This window comes from Falco peregrinus, chromosome Z, assembly GCF_023634155.1.
Source record: "Falco peregrinus isolate bFalPer1 chromosome Z, bFalPer1.pri, whole genome shotgun sequence".
Lineage (NCBI taxonomy): Eukaryota > Metazoa > Chordata > Aves > Falconiformes > Falconidae > Falco > Falco peregrinus.
The window spans coordinates 54,534,707-54,548,048 of record NC_073739.1 but is presented as its reverse complement, the minus strand read 5'-3'; the positions used below and the strand labels follow the sequence as shown (position 1 = coordinate 54,548,048).

The following is a 13,342-nucleotide window of genomic DNA, read 5'->3' as shown; positions in this document are numbered from 1 at the left end:
GGAAACATGGAAAAACGGAAGATTCCTGCTTGTGTTGGTAAAAAAATCTACTCCAAACTCTTTTCCTATTTTATCTGGTTAGTACTCAGTATGGTTAAATCTCTACAGTCTGCTGGTAGAACTGTGATCTTGCTGGAGAGTACTGCTTGCTGTAGTTTCTCTGAACTTCTAGAAATACCAGAACCTAGTACGTGGTGGTTGCCAGAAGACTGGGTAAATAACCTCCTAGAAATGGGAGGCATATGAGGTTGTAGGGATACAGAAACCTCAGTGAGTCACTGCTTATGGGCTGAATTTCAGCAATTTCAATAACTTAATGTTCTTAGCTTGCCATCGAGAACAGCTTCAACTAACATTTTGAGCTAGAGATGTTACTTAGCAGTTCTTTAGGGATGTCTGTGTCCAGTTCCTGTAGTAGATGTGGTAAACTGTAATTTCCTGTTGTCTGATCTTCAGGTGGAAATGCAGGACCTTAAGTGGGCACTACTTCACGCTCCTGTTCCTAAAGGGTTAAAATTACCTGAAACTACTGATGAAAACCTAGTGCTGTGATTAATGTAGTACTTTGTATTACTGGTTTGTGGGTTGGTTTTTTTTTTATTTCCTTGTAAAACCAGGAAGAGTACTACTTGGTTAAACAGACTGGTTTCCGGTTTTCAACTTTTGCAGCCAGGCACATGTGGCACTGAAGAGTGAGCAAGACAGTATTACTCTAACTTCATCTGGTCTGTGAGGACATCCTGGAGTCTGGGGATCCACACTTCTGCAGACAAAGAAGTCAAGTCATTCTGTAGATCAAAGTAGAACTTTCTGAGGAAAGGAAATAGTAGTGTATGCATAGTTCTCTACTGTGCAATAGCTGAGTCTGCAGAGAGGTCTAACTGAACATAGAAACCTGCAGTGATGTCTCTTGCTTTCGTTGTTGAAGAAGTTGGATCATTGGCTGGAAGGAGTTTCTTGAAGGGACACAAGTATTTCCTTATGTTGGAATAAATTGTATCTTAACCTTCTCCACCATAGACTATTCTCATCTAATGGTTTGTGTTGTTAAGTATTAACTGTGAGTAAACTTGTAAATTCAAATGCATTGTGTGGAGTTCTTCTAAAATACAGAAAAGCAACACAGGACAGTCTGTCTTCTGACAGCATACTCTCTCCCTGTCCTAATTGGACTACATAGCATTTCTTGATGAGAAAAGAAATTCTCAGTTTCATTCGTGAAAGTGAAGGAGACATAGTAAACAAATTCTTGGCATCTTGACCTAATAAAGCAGATTTTCTGTAGGACCAAGCTATAGTCATTGTGAGATTTCTAGCTTTCAGTAACAGTGTTGGGTTAAACTACAGCACCTGCTCATTTTTTTCCAAGCTGGCAGCTAAGTACTAGGCAGCTGCTCACTTGCTCCCTGCCCTGTCCCCCCTGCAATGGGATGAGGAGGAGAATTGGGGGAAAAAGGGTAAAACTCAAGGGCTGAGATAAAACCAATTTAATAATATAAAATAAATATAATATATACTATATACAATAATATATAAATAAATAAAATAAAATGATGATGAAAAGGAGAAGTAAAAATCCAAAGGGAAGGGAAAAAACCCAAGTGATGCACAATACAATTGCTCATCACCTGTTGGCTGATGCCCAGCCAGTCCTCAAGCAGTGATTGGTCCCCTCCAGCCAACTCCCACCAGTTTGTATGCTGAGCATGGTGTTTTATGGTATGGAATAATATCCTTTTGGCTAGTTTGGGTCAACTGTCCTGGCTGTGTCCCCTCACAATTTCTTGTGCCCCTCCAGGCTTTGTGCTTGCAGGGCCTGAAAAACTGAAAAGTCCTTGACTTAGTATAAACATTACTTAACATACTGATGTTTTTAGTTGTTGCTGTCAACATTATTCTCACACCAAATCCAAAACACAGCACCACACCATCTACTAAGAAGATCAACTATCCCAACCGAAACCAGGATAGTATCCAGCTGTCATTCCATACAATTTATGTCATGCTATGCTTTCCAATACGTTGTCACCTTTCCTGTCTTTTAATATAAACACACAGATATCATTCCTTTAGTCTGTGGACTCTCCCTCTAAAAAATCTGTTGAGTTCATTTAGTCCATGATACTGGGCTACATGTGTTATAACAGTTTTTCAGGGCAAGAAAGGTGGTGCGAGCTGTTGGGTTGTTGTATCTTGAAGCCATCAGTTACAGTTGTGCTGATCCAGTTTTGTTAAAAGTTCAAGTTAATTTTTCATTGATGTGGCAATCAGGAGAGAGTCAGGTTCGGATCTCTGAATCAGGAATGGCAGAGACCGGCACTGCAAGGTGCCCAGTGCAGTGGTGGACATATAGAAGTGTCAGTATACGATAGTGTCTAGCCATTAACATCATACATTGGCTGTTTTCATCCAAAACCAAATCCCCTTGAGGCACACATCCAATTTCCCCATCCTCACTCATTACCCACAAAGTGCACACAGGTCCTCGAGCAAAAGCAATCCCATGAATGGGTTTGAGTAGCTGTAGTTCTTGTTGTGGATTCTGGAATAGCCGCAGCTACTTGCTTAATTCACAGCAAGGTTTGAACCACATTCAGCATTCCCAGCAATAGGATCAGGGTCACCAGTGTGCTGGTCTCAACGTTCCCAAGGATACTCAAATTTTTCAAAAGCCTTAAACACCTCTGTAATTGGACTAGAGGAGAAGGTGTTGAAGGTTAAGTTTGAAAACTTGCCAGAGAACTTAAGGTTGTCCAGAAGACTGTAGGGATATTAATACCAAGTTATGTTTCACATAGAACAAAACTTGCGCACTGTTGTATTTCAGCAAGATGTATGGTTTATAGAATATAGAAACCAATAAAATCTTGTGTCGGCTTCTTCCATCATCCTCTCCCACCCTGCTGGAATTTGAACTCAGTGGAAACTTGTAAATGGCTGTTGCTGAAGAAACCATTATCTCAAGTGGCTTTACCGTAGTGCTTACCAGAGTCAGGGAAGAAGGATGTTGGAGTCCAAGTGTTTCTTGCCAGTGTATGTAAAAAGGCAGTGACTGGAATTGCTTTTGAAGTCATTAATCTTGTTGGTGAGGGAGACACTCCAAACCTGTTTCATGGGAGACTCAAGTCAGCAGGTAGATGTGAAAGTATTGAAGCCGTTTATTTACTTGATGTGAAAGTTGGAAGTCAGGCTTACTTCACTGGAAGAAACACAGTTCTGCTTTTATGCACAAAAATGTATGGTAGTATGCATCGTGTTACGTAGTTGTGCAGGTTGACTCTTTAGTTTGTAATGCTCATGGGTTTAATTTCTGTGGATTTACTGAGACAGTACATGTAGGAGGAGTGGATGAGCTTTAGTTTTTCATGAGTGCATCCTTGTGATATAGCAGCCTCAGTGAAACACGGAGTTAAAATCTGGCAATAGGATATGCCTTGATTTACCTATAGCCTTTCCTACATGATACCTCTAACTTTTGCTGACTTGGACTGGCACGTGAGTAGTGGATAGAATCTTGTGTGAAGTTCAAGCTTTTAAGCTTTAGGTTTGTAAACTGTGTTTAATGCCGCCTTAAATATTTCCAGCCTGGGTGAATTTCCTCTGGAAATAGAAAAGGATAGAAAAGGATTATTTGTGGTGTCTTTCCCGAAAAATCGGAGTGCTAAACCTAGTCATAAAAAAAAAAAAAAAAAGTTACTTAACACAATCTTTTCTCAGCTTTATTTTATTTGGAAAATTGTAAACATTTTCAGCTGAAGCTGTCCAAACCCCATATGCTTCAGGCAGATTCTGGGTGTGAGAAATCTTCAACTGGAGCAGTTAAGTTTTACGTTTTGGAGAAATAGTTTGAAGAAGTCTTGGGAAGGAAGTGATAGCTATTCTTTGTTGAGGCTGGTAGCATGTAGCTGTGTAGCTTGACAAGAGAGAGTCTTCTGGAGTCTTCAGGGCAGATATGATCAGGCTGCATTCCAGAATGACCAAAACATTCATGAAGTATACTTTGAACTTATCTGGCAGTAGGTTTGGTAGCCCTGTTAGCAAGTTTTTTATATGATTGTAGAAGATTACTGAAATCAGCTTCTTTTTAAATTTTTACTGTCAAGCTACTAATGCAACCTATCAGTCCGTGGTACCATTATCTTTGTTATTCAAAGCACCTAACAAACTCAAGGAAAAGCTGAAATATATGTGAAAACAGAATACTTCATACTGTTCTGTATGCATGACTTCAGTATGAAGAAGCTGGAAAAACATAATATAACCTGAAAGAAATTGCAGCCAGCTTTAAGGCTATATTTTGTGGCATGTATATTTGTGCAATCTAGTTAAGATAATCTAGCAATTTTACTATTTTAATTAATCTGGAAGCTCTTGAAAACTGTTCCTTTTTATATTAAAAAACACAACAACCACAAACCCTTAGATGCAGAACACACCTGATGCATGGCTGCAGTGGTTTAACCTCAGTCAGCAGCTAAGCCCCGCACAGCTGCTTGCTCACTCCCCTCCGGTGCGATGGGGGAGAGAATCAGGCTGGTAAAAGTGGGGAAGCTCATGGATTTGTCCCAAATCTGAGTTCTTCACCTGGTGTGCAAGAGCAGATCCACACAGAGAGCTGAGGTACTTGTTTACTGCATGTTTGCGCAGAGATGGGTGCTGGGTGGTAGATCCATAAAGCTAGAGCACCTCCTAATGCATGCTAAAACATTTTACACACTTTGAACAATTGTTTAGATTTAGTCACACTTGGTTCTCGCTGGTTCTCACGAGCGTCTCCATTTAAAGGTACAGCGTTCTTTCTTTTTACTGGGCACATTCTGTGGGGAGGTGGCTTGGCTTGGTTAGCAGGGGTCTCTCTTTGCTCGAGGGTGGATCTTTTAATATACTAATCGAGGTAGTTCACATGTGGTTCCAAGTAATTTTCTGTTTGGTTTCATGAACCATTTGGTTCTCCTTGAGTTTATTTGGTTATTTCTTAGCTTCATCTATTTCTGGTGTCTATTCCTTCTCCCAAGGCCATGTCATGGTAACTGTAAGGGCTGATTAACATCCTCTGTTTTTCAGGTTCTTTCCTGTTTTCTTTAAAGTAAACAATTCTTGTATCAGGTTGCAGTAAAGACAGTTTAACAGGTGGAGCAAAACCTATGCATATGAGCAAAGCAAAACAAGGAGTTCATTTGCTGCATCCCATGAGCAGGCATCTCCAGGAAAGCTGGGCTCCATCACGCAAAATGGTTTCTACACTGACAACTAGATGATGAGGATTTCCAGTGATGAAGTGTGATCAAATGTTTGTATAATTTATATTGATGGAAATTATGGCATGATTCTCTTCTTTAAAAGCTGTTAACTGGATCTCTATTCCTAATCATTTAACTGTTAAATCATGTAAAAATAGCTTCCTTGACATACTTGGCTATTGCATGTATTTCTTTTTTTAGACTTTTGTTGTTGATTATGGAAGGTTCAGATAATAACCAGTTCTTCATTACAGGTATTCTTAAAAATCACAGTTAGTCATTTGCTCTCCTTGGCTCTGCTGTTGCTAAATTTATTACCGTGTGCTATAGAAGCCCATACCATCATACATGAGTTAGTTGAGCACTCATCTGATCAGCACAGAGATGAACTGAGTGTTTCCATGCTTCTAAGAATGTCAGTGCAGCTTTATATTTTGGCATACTTTTTTTTTTTTTTTTTGTTACCAAAGCATCAGTTAATCCTGAATATCAGCCAGAAGACACCATAAACTTCTATTTACTTAATTAGAAGACTCCTGAGAACTGCAGGAGAGAGAAACCTTACTGCTCTGACTTCATCTCCAACTAGAAGTTAATGAGCAAATGTTTCTTTAACGGGATTTAGAATTGCATCCAAGAAGAAAATGTCATATCTAAATTAACAGGTTTTTTCTGTATCTCATCCATTGATAAAGGAAGAAATAATCTTTGAAGTCTGAACTTACTGTTAAAAAGTTTTAACTTGAAAGAGGTGCAGACTTGAAGCCTGTAGAAGTCATTGGTTGAGACTGCAAATGGCTGCCTTCACCTTGATCTGAATAAATCAAGAAGTCTTTTCTTAGAGCTCTTGACTTCCAGCTGTTTTCCTGTTGGCACTAGTGTTGTACACTGGAATCTTTTTTGCATTAGAATTTCAAAAGGTAAAATGTGTTATCACTGGTAGAGTCTGCAAATAATTTTGTAGTAACAGTGTAAAAATGCTGTTTTATTGGAGAACATGGCTTTAAAATTGAGGCTTCTGTACTTAATTCCTGAACTTCAGGAAGAGTGTGAATTTCTTCTTAGGAAGGCTGGTCTCGTTGATTGAATATGCAGATGACTAATGTACATTTATCATGGTGTTTGTATTGAGATTGATGTAATTACAGACAGTGTCAGCAACAAGGTTCTGTTATTTTTTTCTAGGTTCTGTGGCTTTGTGTAGCATGCCAAACTTGCTGTTTGTGGAGAGTTGAAGCAGCACATTTACCCTGTGCTACAATCAAACTCATTGGTTGTCACTGTAACTGTAGAAGAACCTTTCTCAGATACTAGGCTGCTTTGAAATGTGAATTGCGTGAGAGGAGAAGGACAGAACTGAGTCTTAATTTGGACCATATTCTCCACACACTTAAGAACTAGTTTGGTTACTGTTTTTTAAAATGTTGTGATCTGCCTATGTTCTATTCTGGAGGGATATGGGTCTAGTCTAGAGTCTTGTCAGTGAACTTGCTTGTCTAGATGTTTCACCTACTTACATGATCCATAATTCTACAGAGTACTAAGAGGAGGGAGTGAATAAGACAGAGCAATGATTTTTATCTTTTTTTATCAATGAGCAAATTCTCCTTCTTGAAATGAGTCCATGATCTGCCATTTGCATCTGTGTTTATTTTTAACAGTAAGCTATGAAGTTCAAACTATTAAGAAATAAAAATTTAATGTGAATCTCGGAGAACAGATTGTCTTCCTGGGACTTTTAATATGAAACTCTAGATTATGGTGCCTCTAGTGGCAAGCAAGAAACATGTTTGTAAAGTCTCAGTCTGTTTCTATTTGAGCTTTTCTTTCATTGAGGAGCCTGTTACAGAGCAAAGGACAAAAAGTACCAATACAGATGTCCTAGGGTTTCTTTGGTATTTCTCTCCAAGCAAGATTAAAGTTATTTTCAATTTAGGAAAGTAAACCTTTTATTATAGTTAGTTTTTATATGAGACTGATAGGTTTTGCTGTTTGGCGTCTGTTAGGATCTTTAAAAAAAATGGCAGTGGCAGTAATGAAAGGAGAGAAAACATTGAGTGCCAGGATGGAAACCATATGTACAGGGTGTCTTTGTGACTACACAATGTATATGCCGAAAATCTTATTTAAAATGTAGAGGTAGTATAATCAAGCCCGCTTTTCAGAAGTGGTCTTGTGTAGAAAAGTGAGAAGGAACTACTAAATTTGCTGAATGAGCAGTCTTGCTTAAACATGTTTGGGTGTGGTTACTTGCCTTTTTATTCTCTTGCTATAATGGATTGTCCAAGTGGAGTTTCATTGTGCAGGGTCAGGAATATCTTTGTGGACCCTGAACAGCTACTGCTACATCACTAAAAAAATGTCACTGATAGCAGTGGAGGTGTTCCATGTGCAGGAGGAAGGTGGGTTGTCTTAGCAGGATGATCTCCAGGCAACATATTTTTTGACAGAGCAGCCTGTTACGGGAGCTGCAAGTACTGTTGAATCTAGAGTTGCTTGAGGAGGAAGTGAATCTCCTGGAGCTGCAAACACTTCTGAGGCGGCACATACTAAACATTCAAAATCATATAAAGACAGTGACTTTATGCAGGTGACTACTAAATTCTCTTTTAGTTAGCTTTTGTCTCTTGCAGTTGAGACAACTGTACTTCCTTGGGAAACAGTTCCAGTACACAGTTATTGTAAAAAAGTGACCATGTACCTACTACTCTGAATGTGGTTAATACGTGAACTTAAATATCACAGAATCCTGAAACATTCTTTTCAAATACCAGATAATCCAGGTGTAGGCTACAGTTTTCCTTTTGGAATAAAATTACATGTTCAGGTTCCCCATCACCTTTGAAAGGGTAAGCAAACTGAGTATGCTTTGTGAGTGGTGGAAGTCCATGAGCTAAATGTCTAATGTCATATAGTAAAGATTATTGAAATTTTCTTGACTTGAGTTTGTCCCATTGGCCCAAAACTCACTGTTGTGTACTTGAAAGCTGATTTTGAATTTTCAGTTGGACTTTTCATTACTGGATACTGGTTGGACATATGTTTGAAAGGTTCTGTAAAAATACTAAGTGGAATTACAATTCCAGCAGCCTTCTTGCAGGCAGATGAAGTTAGGTTTGTACATCAGTCTTGAGATGCAGGATATGAGAAATTCTAAAGTCCACTTTGCTTGCTTTCAGTGAGTACCCAGCTGGAAGTTACAGGTTCTTGGTTTCTTCAGAGTAACTTACACTCTGCGTAACTCCTGTAAACAACTCTCAAAACAAGTTTTTCTGCTGAACTTGAGCCTCTTTACCCTTATGTGTTTCCTGTTAAAGAAATTTGTAGGGTGCATGTAGTACCTGTACAGAATAAAAGACTGATGTCACTTAACTTTTCATCATACCATGTTAATTAAAAGACCTCTTTTGCATTCATTATAGTTTCTTTCATCTTTATTGCTAGATGTAGGCACTGCTTTAATTCTTGGAAAAGGAAATAACAGAAGATGCTCAAAGGCATACTTCTGTCAGTGATTAAAGAGCTTGATTGTCAAGTGTAATGGCTGGATTAAGGTAACCTATGAACTTACCCTTTTGGATGACACTTGAAGATGAAAACAGTGGGTTATGTGTTCTTACAGGAATGATTATGTGATTTTTGGGAGGTCTCTGTACATGTTATATAACCCATGACGAGCTGTGCTTCTGCTGGGACTTGTAGACAAGTTAATATGATAGTAATTGGTGAATTACTTGTCAAGCTTTTTTTTTTGTTTCCAAGTAATGTATCATACAGCACTCTGCATGATCATTCATGTTCATCTAAGTGCAGTTTCTACAGGATTTTAAAGTCATTAGTGGCTTGATGTTGCAAGACAGTTCTAACAGTGATAATGGGTAGGTATCAATTCCAGTTATTGCATTGCTACAGCTTCTCTTGTGTAGTAGTGTAAGCACAGTGTTGTCTTACTTTTAAGTATTTATAACAACCCTGTCTAAAAGTATTTTGAAATTGATAGTGTCTATAACGTGATCTGTGAAAATACATTTGAAAGATGTAATCTGTTTCTGTACTTCAGGATATTTAGTATAGTGAAAGAGTGTTAGATACAGTAAATCTAGCTGCTCTTTAGTGTCACTTCATTCAGAATATGTTAATGAAGCATTAAGGGCTTTTGAAGCATGCCAGTCATTAAGAGAAAGAAAAACTGAAAGTGAAATGTAGTGCTAAGGAAAAAAATGCCTTTTTTTTTTAATGACAGTGGGATTAGAAGAGCTAGCAAAATTTCATAAATAAAATGCCTGTTCAGTTATTTCTGCTTTAGTATGTGTTCTAATCCCCAATTAAGAAATCATAACTGACTTGAATGGGATATGGCTTGGTTATCTGGTATTTGCCTGATAACTTTTGTTTCTGGCTTGCATGTATAAACTTATGAATGACAAGTGTCCTTGAGTGTTTAGTGAATGATTAAGTAAACATGTAATATTTCTTTCTTTTCTTTTAATAACACTGTCCAGGCAAATGTATTCTCAAGGAATCTTCTTAGTATCTTTGTGCAGCAGAACGGGATTAATTTGTTTATATATTTATATAAGTAACTATTGTTAGAAGTGAGTGTACTATAAAGCTGACGGGGAGGCTGGTCACCTAGTCCCACAAATTGCCAGACTGTTTTTGATGAAATTTTCTGGACTGAATATTTTAACTTGTCTGTGAGGTTATGTGGAACTCAATTTGGTAGTGCTTCCCTGAATTTCGATGACATAGTAAGTCAGTGTTTGTTGGGAAATAAGAGGTATGGGTGGGGCTGTATGTGGTTGTTTGTGGGTGGTTGCAGGGTCTTTTTGTGTAGTTCTTTTGGGAAAGAAATACTGTATTCCAGAATAGATTTAAAATGGTAGTTGTCTGTAGAAAGGAAGGTATTGTGCTTTTTTTCCTACTGCTTGCTAATATCCAGACATAGTGATAGGTCCTGAGTTTTCTGCATCTGATACTGCTTTATTAATATAATTTGAAAAGTCATCTTACAGTTCCTGGCCAGCTTGGGAAAGAGTAGGAAGATACTACTGCATCTGGAGGAACAGACACACTGTAAAGTGGTGTGCTGCATTACTGTTTCCTTACATTCATAGTCTGTGAAGTTATAGCCTTGCTGGCCAAGGTCCCGTTGTTAACGTCAGTATAGTCTCAGTAATTCAAGAAACAGCATCTTAGAATTCTTCTCTCATTCTGTGGTCGAATGGAGGTCTTTATACACTGATTGTTTTCCAACTTTGTTACTCCAGAGGTTACAGTTTTCAGTGATGCAATAATGGTGGGTATTGGTATATCTGCAGATACACACATTAGTTCATGTCGGCCAACTGACATGTGAACTTGATTGTACTAGTTGAGTTTTAGTGTTTCTCTGCTTTGTTCCCAGAGGCAGGCGGTGTTGCTGAGTCATTAGACTAAATTTATATAGTTGCTAATATTCTGGGAATATATTTTTTGCTCATACTATAAACAGGTGCTCGTTTCCTATCACATTGCCAAACACTACGTCCTGCCTCATTTGAAGTGTGCTTATATCAATCTTATCTCTGTTACTGTGCTTTCAGATTTAAGTGTGACATCGCTAGTAGTAGAATAGTCTGTAGTTGTTAAATACTCCTGCAAAGAATACTGATTATAAAAACTAAGCACAAAAAAACACACCACCAAAACCCCAACATACAACCACTTGAGCAGAGAACAGAATGCTAATTCATTATAAGTTAATACTGTAAAGTAGACAACTTTGCAGTCACCAGTTTATTCTGCTGACCATTTAGTTCATGTTCATGAAAGCTGACTTCTTTGATTCCTGTGCAGGAATAGGTGTCTGTGCATGGTGGTGGGTGTGTGCATTGTTAGATAAGGTGCCTTCTTACTCACTGTCTAGCCTAGGTATGTCTTGCTTTCTGAACATATGAAATATAACTGTTCCTGGACAGATTACTATTTTTAAGTTGTCTTCTTCCTTTTTTAAAAAAATTATTTTTTATTTGTGACTTTCTCATGCTAATAAGGAGGATTCAGCTGTGGATTGAAGATACAACTTATTCTGCAGACATAACTGATGAATAGATCGCAAAGACTAGACACAGGACATTTTTTAGTCAAGTGTTAACACTGGTTACCTTGTTATGCTAAATCATGCAGGCTGTTCAGATTTACGTCTTCACTGAATTAACTTTATAAACTGTAGTACCTCAAAATATTTTTCTGTTAGGCTATACACTGAGTGTCCTGAGAGAAAGGGAGCAATGCTAATATTTCTTTGCTCTCGCCTGTCTGTTGCCTGCGTAACTTCAGTCTACCATGAACAAGGTTATCCATTTCTCTTCCACTCCATTACCTTTCAGAAGATTTTGTCATAGCATAGGATTCTAGAAATTGCACACTGGAACCTCTGCCACAGCTTGTCCAGACCAATGGGAAGTGAAAAAATGAAGTAGACATTATTGTCTCCAATAACATATAACATCCAATTTATTCATTATTTCAGAAGCGATCTATTTTGCATATGTACCACTGAATTTTTGTGAACATTTTGCAAAAAAAAAAAATCACTTAGTAGGGGGTTGAATCTTCCAGGTGGGCCTGGAGTAGTGCTGAGAAGCAGCAGTAGCTCCAGAAATGTGGATCTTCGCCCCACGCCCTGCCTTCAAATTTATTGAAAGATGATTATCTTTGTTTTGGGTTTATTTGTACTTTGAATCTAAGAATAGCAGTTTTTAAACTTCTTCAGTAATATTAACAGTGAAAGTACAAACTTGCTGTGGCATGAAAAGCCCCCAAATCTGGATTGTCATAGGGCTGTAAGAACACTTCTGTCCCCTTTGTTGTCAAAAGCATAGCAATGTATGACAGGGTAGGACAGGAAAGGTTACTTAAACTTGCTTTAGTAGCTTGCTGCTTATTTGAAGCCCTAGCCTAAAGCTCGAGGTTATGAAGCAGTGTTAGTAGTCACCTGTAGAATAACAGTCGCTGCAAGCTTCCATTTTAAGACTTTCGTTCATTTAATAGTTACAGCATCAAAATCTTTGGCACAATTCTGTCTACTGTGTGTTGAACTGGTTTGAGAACAGCTGAACAAGGATCATTCCCATAGCTATTGATGAGGCAGCCGGGTCAGTTTCAGTTACATTGAAACAAACTATGAGTACTGTTCACACATCCCAGCTGTGGATACAGTAGTTATCAGCAGTGCTGAGAGGTTGGTTTGTTGGGTTTTTTTCTTTCTTTTCTTTTACATAGATCTTAAATTAATGGAAGAAGAGTTAATTGATTTTTTTAGTGTCAGTTTATGTCCGTAACTGTCCTCTGCAGTTTAGAGTTGTTTTGAAAAGCAGAGGAGGTGAAGAAATGTGCTTTCCACTTTTGTCTATCCTGAGATCATTTGAATGAATGAAGCTGGAAAATTCCTTCTTTATTTATTCTGTTCCTTCCTGTTCCCTACTTTTTCATGTTGTATTGATATTCCCCATAAGCTTATGAAAACAGATCTATTTGAAAAGATTCTTGAAACAGTGATGTTGAAAATAGCACCTATTCTGGAAAAAGGTCAGGTAATTTTTTGGTGCAAAAGTAGTTTGAAAACAGGTGGGGCTTTTTAGCCATGCACATTTTTCTCCCACTGAAACATGAATTAAAATGTAACAAAGTAAATTCAAGTTTTGATGTTCCAAAGCAATTAATTATACTTTTAGATAAATTAAATCTGTGCTTCAAAGATGCTGTAGGTCATTAAGAGTGCTTCACTGAGCAAAGCAGCAGTGGTCACTGCTCCCTTTGTTTATTCTCTGCTGGCACACAACTTGTTTTTAGGTGTGAGTTTCTTAGCTTAATTGTGGGAAGGTGAGATCATCCCGTAAAGATAATAACAGGTATCCTAAAACTGCAGAGCGGGGCCCAAAATGATGTTTAGTAACTGTGGGCTATATATGATTAAACAGTCTATTTCTGTTTATATTCTGGTGTTCTGCAGGATCTAATTCCATCTGGAATATAGTGGGGCCTGAAGTACAATGTTATTTGAGGGAGTGCTACACAGTGCTTGTTTCTTCAGTTTTATAATAGCTTATAAACTGACC

At 38.0% G+C, this 13,342-nt stretch overlaps 1 protein-coding gene across 4 annotated transcripts in view; it reads left to right on the top strand.

Moving 5' to 3' along the window:
• UHRF2 (ubiquitin like with PHD and ring finger domains 2) overlaps nucleotides 1-13,342 on the top strand; it is a 98,308-nt gene that overhangs the window by 2,642 nt on the left and 82,324 nt on the right. The gene's annotated exons all lie outside the window — the stretch shown is intronic.